Source organism: Myotis lucifugus, unplaced genomic scaffold (assembly GCF_000147115.1).
Source record: "Myotis lucifugus unplaced genomic scaffold, Myoluc2.0 scaffold_632, whole genome shotgun sequence".
Lineage (NCBI taxonomy): Eukaryota > Metazoa > Chordata > Mammalia > Chiroptera > Vespertilionidae > Myotis > Myotis lucifugus.
The window spans coordinates 213,971-221,323 of record NW_005871680.1 but is presented as its reverse complement, the minus strand read 5'-3'; positions in this window follow the sequence as shown (position 1 = coordinate 221,323).

Genomic DNA, 7,353 nt, shown 5'->3' with positions numbered 1-7,353 from the left:
CGTTCCCAGGGTTTCGGACCCTAAAGGTTCGGGGCGCGGTTTTGGAGGATTGGGGGGCCCCCGCGGAAGAGCCCGAGGGCTTGAGGGAGGATCCAGGGGGAATTTGTTTAGGGGCCGGGGGACCCCTGGTCGTGTTTTGTTTCCCCCTGCGTTTGGAGCCCACCCGGAAAGTTTTGGGAAAAGGGAGGAAAGAATCCAGGGTGGGCTCCCCCCTCCCCCCCCCCCCCCACTCGGAGCTACTGCAGTTTCCCGCCTTTGTATGGCCAGTGCCATCCTGGCCCCACACTGGCCACCAGCCTCCAGCGGCCCAGAGTGGTCCCAAGGACTCTACTGGGCGGGAAGTGCTGGGGTGAGAGCGCGGCCCAGCGGGCACCCAGACCTGCTACGCTAGCAGATGGGCTGCTGGGGTTCATGACATGTAACAGAACCCCCAGCATTTTGATATTCTAAACCAGTGGTTCTCAACCTTCTGGCCCTTTAAATGCAGTTCCTCATGTTGTGACCCAACCATAAAATCATTTTCGTTGCTACTTCATAACTGTAATGTTGCTACTGTTATGAATCATAATGTAAATATCTGATATGCAGGATGGTCTTAGGCGACCCCTGTGAAAGGGTCGTTCGACCGCCAAAGGGATTGCGACCCACAGGTTGAGAACCGCTGTTCTAAACCCATAAGGTTTTAAAGACTCTATCATGGAGGAAAGTGTTAGGTAGCTACCCCAGGGATCCAGACTCTCCTCCTGCTTCTTCATCATTACATACTGGCTTCCACCTCAAATTTACCTCGTGGCCCAAAATGGTTGTTGGAGCTCCAGCCATCACATCCTTATTTTCCAAAGGGCCTGTCCAAAAGCCTTGCCCAACAACTTCTACCCACAACATAGAGATATGAATTCAGCCTCACCCAGCTGGGAGACATTATCTAAGCACATTTCTGCCCTCAATAAAATCTTCCCCCCAAAAAGGGAGGAATGCATTTGAATAAGACAACTATCAGGCCCTACTACATCCTGTTGTTTTTTAACCTTTGCAGGAGCGGGGAGGATGTCCTGTATCATAGAGCTCAGTAGAAATAAGTCCTTCCCCTGGCTGTGCTCAACAACTTACTAGGAAAAACATAGTCTATGACTCACTGTGCTAGATGCTTTACATATATGTTCCTATTAACTCTGCAAGGCAGGCATTCCTAGCCCCATGATGCACAGGAACACTAGACGGTATAATGGCAACAAACTAGAATGGAGACGAACTTTTAGATAGACCAAACAATCTGATGGGAGTTGCTGCACAGTATTGCAAGCACACGGGCCTAAGGCATATAATTTTGTGTACGACAAAGGCCACTCAACTCTGTCTAAGGCTGACAAGAATCAATAAACAAGATGAGGATAAGACCATTGCCCTGTAGCTCAGGAAGCAGGCCTCACATGTTATACAAAAGTAAAAATATTGTCATGTCAAAATACCAATATGGTGATGAAAAACGAACATTTTTGGTTAACAGTCTAAAAGAATTGAAAAGTTTGAACTTCATATTTCCCAGCATAGGCTAGGGGTTAATGAATAATGGAACTCACTTTATGCATTCAATAAGCTTTAATGCCTATTGTATACTTGCTGCTCCATCAAGCATCAAGCATTAGTGAGGTAAGTTAGACATTGCCCTGCCTTTAGGGAGCCCACGATGTATGGGGAGAAAGAAAGTTCACAGACAATTTGAACATATGACAACTCTGGGTGGTGTCAGAGCATGTGAGAAGGGCATCTAACCTGGAGGGGACCAAGCTAAGTGTAGGGAATGATAGTACAAAAGTATGTAAATGGCATAGAGGGTGGCACATGCAACTGCCGGGAGGGTATAAAGAGAGAGGAGGTAGAAGAGGATGCAGTTATGCAGTGCCTTGTTATGACGGGTCGCTTAAGCCATGCCAAGGAGTTTGCATCCTTTGGCCACTGGTATCCATTCCTTCCTTGCTTTGGGAGGAGTTATTTTACCTTGTGTGAGTCTTGGTGGCATTCTTAATTTAAACACCCTTTTGCTACCTCAGCAGATGGATGGGCAGTTGACTCAAGCTAAGCCAATTGAAACATCACCAAGTGTGAGAGGGAAAGTAGTTAAGGAGAATATGGAAACATCTTCATTACAGAGAAAGTGATGGGGGTTTCTTTGGGTCATGAAAAGATTAGGAGATTGGATGGAAAGCCAAACCCAGGGTAGAGATGGTGTGTGATGCTTTCCTATAGCCTGGATTATTGTTACTTCATTTTCACATCTCATAACTGGATATAAATACTGTATTTTATTGCCCAGCTGGTGTGGCTCAGTGGTTGAGCATTGACCTATGAACCAGGAGGTCACGGATCCATTCCCAGACAGGGCACATGCCCAGGTTGTGGGGCATGCAGGAGGCAGGGGATTGATGACTCTCTCTCATCATTGATGTTTCTATCTCTCTCCCCCTCTCCTTTCCTCTCAATAAAAGTATATATTTAAAAAAATAAAGTAAAGCCCTAACTGGTTTGGCTCAGTGGATAGAGCGTCAGCCTGCAGACTCAAGGGTCCCAGGTTCGATTCCAGTCTAGGGCATGTACCTTGGTTGCGGGCACATCCCCAGTAGGGAGTGTGCAGGAGGCAGCTGATCAATGTTTCTCTCTCATCGATGTTTCTAACTCTATCCCTCTCCCTTACTCTCCATAAAAAATCAATAAAATATATTTTAAAAAATAATAAAGTAAATAAATACTGTATTTTATTCACTGGAAATATGTACTCTATAGTAATTGTAATCATATTTTTAAAAATATTTTATTGATTTCAGAGAGGAAGGGAGAGAGAGAGAGAGAGAGAGAGAGAGAGAGAGAGAGAGAAACATTAATGATGAGAGAGAATCATTGATCAGCTGCCTGCAGCACCAGGGATTGAGCCCACAACTCGGTCATGTGTCCTGACTGGGAATAAAACTGTGACCTCCTGATTCATAAGTCAATGCGCAAACACTGAGCCACACCAGCTGGTCTGTATTCAGATTTTCTAATCAAAATTTAAATACTTATTGTTTTAAATCAGCACTGTTATGGAAAATTCAGACTATGTATACATCATTTCTCTATGGCAGTTTGGATGGGGTGTTCTATTAAAAACTTTTTTGAGTAATATGTGCAAAAACCCTGTCCAATTTCGCTCTTATCCCGTGTTAACATAACAACCTTTTTGAAGTTTCAACCCAATAACAAAAAGGTTTCCAGTAGAAAAATGATTTCTGTGTTATTTATGTTATATGAGAATTCTTCATACCTGGTGGATATCTTGAGACCACACCAAATCACCACCCAACTAGTGCCAGAAAGAAAACACCAAAAGGGTGAAACTGGCAGGCACCAGCCATGCTAAAACAAATCCCACTCAGAAGGTCAGGCTCCACATAACAGCTGATGCTGTAGTGATGACCAGTCTTTATACCCAGTAAACCTGAGGGTCAGTCTCACTGACTGAGGTGCCAATGGCAATCAGGGTGCAACTAGAGCAGGAGAGCACACAGAATCCACTATGGTACATTGTTGGGGCGCCTGCTTGGAAAATCAGGGAGACTGTGCCACTGGACCTCACAGGACACCTACTACATAAGGTCACTCTGCCAAGACTGGGAAACATAGCAGATCTACCCAATACATAGAAACAAACACAGGGAGGCAACCAAAATGAGGAGACAAAGAAATATGTCCCAAATGAAAGAACAGGACAAATTCCCAGAAAAGAGCTCAATAAAATGGAGGCAAGCAACTTGTGGGATACAGAGTTAAAAACACTGGTTATAAGGATGCTGAATGAACTTAGGGGAAGAACAGATGATCTCAGTGAGAACTTTAACAAAGAGATAGGAAATATACAAAAGGAGATAGAAAGTATAATAAAGAACCAGTCAGAAATGAAGGGAATATACACTGAAATGAAGAATACTGGAGTCAATCAAGAGCAGATTAGATGAAATGGAGGGTCGAATCAACGATTTAGAAGTCAAGGTAGTAAAAAATACCCAATTAGAACAGCAAGAAGAAAGGAATCCAAAAATAAGAGAAAATGGGTAGTTTCCCAGGCGTCTGGGACAACATCAAGTGTTGTCCAAGGTAAGAGAGGGAGACGAGACAGAGCAAGTGATTGAAAATGTACTTGCAGTAATAGTGATGGTAAACTTCCATAACCTGGTGAGGGAAATAGACATACAAGTCCAGGAAGCACAGAGTCCTAAACAAGATGAACCCGCCCTAGCTGGTTTGGCCCAGTGGATACAGCATCGGCCTGTGGACTGAAGGGTCCTGGGTTTGATTCCAGTAAAGGGCACATGCCCAGGTTGCAGGCTCAATCGCCAGCAGGGGGCATGCAGGACACAGCCAATCAATGATTCTCTCTCATCATTGATGTTTCTATCTCTCTCTTCCTCTCCCTTCCTCTCTGAAATCAATTAAAAAAATATATTTTTTTAAAAGGTGAACCCAAAGAGGCCCACACCAAGAAACCTCGTAAATAAAATGGCAAAAGTTAAAGACAAAGAGAGAATATGAAAAGCAGCAAGAGACAAACAGTTTGTTATGTAAAATGGAACTCCCTCCCATAAGACTGTTAGCTGATTTCCCAACAGAAACTTTGCAGGTCAGAAGGCATTGGCACAAATGTTCAAAGTGATGAAAAGTAAGAACCTTCAACCAAGGTTACTATACTCAGTAAAGCTACCGTTGATAATCAAATGAAAGTTAAAGAGTATGCCAGCCAAGAAAATACTGAAGGAATTACAAGAAATGTTAAAGGGACTTCTTTAAGAAGAAGAAGGAAAATAAAAATATGAATAAGAAAATATCGCAAAGAATATATTCTCATTGACAAAAGAAAACACATAATAAAAGCAGTGGATCAACCAACATTAAAGTTTGTACAAAGGTTAAGATGTAAGAGTAGGGCCCTAACTGGTTTGCTCAGTGGATAGAGCGTCGGCCTGTGGACTGAAGGGTCCCGGGTTCGATTCCGGTCAAGGGCATGTACCTTGGTTGCAGACACATCCCCAGTACGGGGCGTGCAGGAGGCAGCTGATCGATATTTCTCATCGATGTTTCTAACTCTCTATCCCTCTCCCTTCTTCTCTGTAAAAAAATCAATAAAATATATATTTTTAAAAAAGATGTAAGAGTAGGAAGATCATATGTAAATACAGCAGTAAATTAAGGGATACACACACACACACACACACACACACACACCACATAAACAAGCAGAGGGTGAATAAAAAATGATAGTGGTTTTAGAATGTGTTCAAATTTAAGTGACCATAGGTTGCTATAAACATAACTTGATATATTTGAAGCACATCATAACCACAAACCAGAAATATACAAGAGACATATAAGAAATAAAAAGGAATTGAAGCACAACACTACAGAAAGTCAACTACATTCAATAGAAGAGAGAAAGAGGATAACAAAGGAACAAGAGAACTACAAGAAAAACCAGAAAACAACTAATAAATGGCAATAACTATATACCTATCATTAATTACTTTAAATGTAAATGGATTAAATGCTCCAATGAAAAGACAAATAGAGAAAGAAGTGGTACATACATACAATGGAATATTGCTTGAACATAAAATAGTGAAATCTTACTATTTGCGACAACATGGATGGACCTATAGCATATTATGCTAAGTGAAATAATTCAGACAGAGAAAGACAAATGCCATAGGATTTAACTTATATGTGGAATCTAAGAAACAAAATAAATGAACAAACAAAACAGAGATAAATTCATGGATACAGAGAACAAACAAATAGTTGCCAGATGGGAGGGGGATTTTGGAGGTAGGTGAAAAAGGTGAATGGATTAAGAGGTACAAATTGACATTTAAAAATCAGTCATGGTGATAGAGAGTGAAGCTCAGGGAATATAGTCAATAATCTATAATAATAAAAGCATAATATGCTATTAGACCAGATGTCCTTCCAAACAAAGCTGGGGCTACGAGGGAAGCACAGATCCTGGGTGCCAGAGGGAAGCCGGTGCCAGTAGCCAGGGGAAGGAAGGCCTACTCTTGCATGAATTTCATGCATCGGGCCTCTAATATTGTACTAACTAAACATGGTATCAGGTGAATGCAAGACTCCCCAGGGGAATCACTTTGTAAGTTATATAAATGTCTAACCTCTACGCTATGAAAGTAATATAATATTGAATATCAACTGTAATTGCATATTTTAAAATTGAATTTTTAAAAAAGAACAAAATAAATAAATAATGTTGTCTAAACCACCTAGTCTATGGTATTTTGTATAGCAGCCTGAGCAGATGAAGACGTAGAGAATACGTAAGATGTACATATCTTTAGGGTTGTAGGAGTAGAGACAAGAGAAGATGAGGAAATGCAACACTGAAAAGATAATTCTATGTTCTTGAGTTGATAAAGAATGTATATTGTCAATTAATAAATCAAAAGCAATCACAAGGAGGATAGACATTTTTTAACCTGAACCTAGTTGCACCTCTTGAAATGGTAAAATGCAAAAGACAATCTTAAAATCAGTTAGCAAGGAAGATGATCACCTACAAAGAAAGCATTATTAAAATGATGGCATAATTTTCAATAGCAACTACATAAAGTATATTAGATGAAAGAATTTTTCAAAGCCCTTGAATGGAAAAATTTAGCATCTACAATTGATTATCCAGTGAAATTATAATTTTAAAAAGTCCAACAACAAATATTATGTTATTTTCAATATATACACACTATGCAAAATTATATATAATTCAAAAATTAAATGAGATCTCATATATAAATTTTATTACCTTGAACTCAGAATGTTGAAAGAAGACCAAGGCAAAATGATATATACAATATGATACTATATATAACCCCCCAAATTATCGTTATATATAATTTTGGTTACACATAGCTATAATAAAACCATAAGCTCTTTTGTAAGATGGACATACACCAAGTTGGAATTTTCTCAAAATTAAAAATATAATTAGCATGTGATTCCACAACTCTCTCTTCAAAACAATTCAAAGAAGGATCTCAAAGAAATATTTGCACACTCACATTTATTGCTCCTTTTTTTTTCACAATAGCCAAGAGAAACCCAAGTCCATTAACAGATGAACAGATAAAGAAAATGTGGTCTGTAAATACCATGAGCCTTGAAAACAGATAAACCACATCACATGTTACAAGGCAAATGAACCTTTGGGACATTATGTTAAGTGAAATAAGCAAGTCACAAAAGAACAAATACTGTGTGATTCCATCACACGAGTATCTAAAGTAGTCAAAGTCACAGAAACAGAAGGTAGAAAAGTGGTTG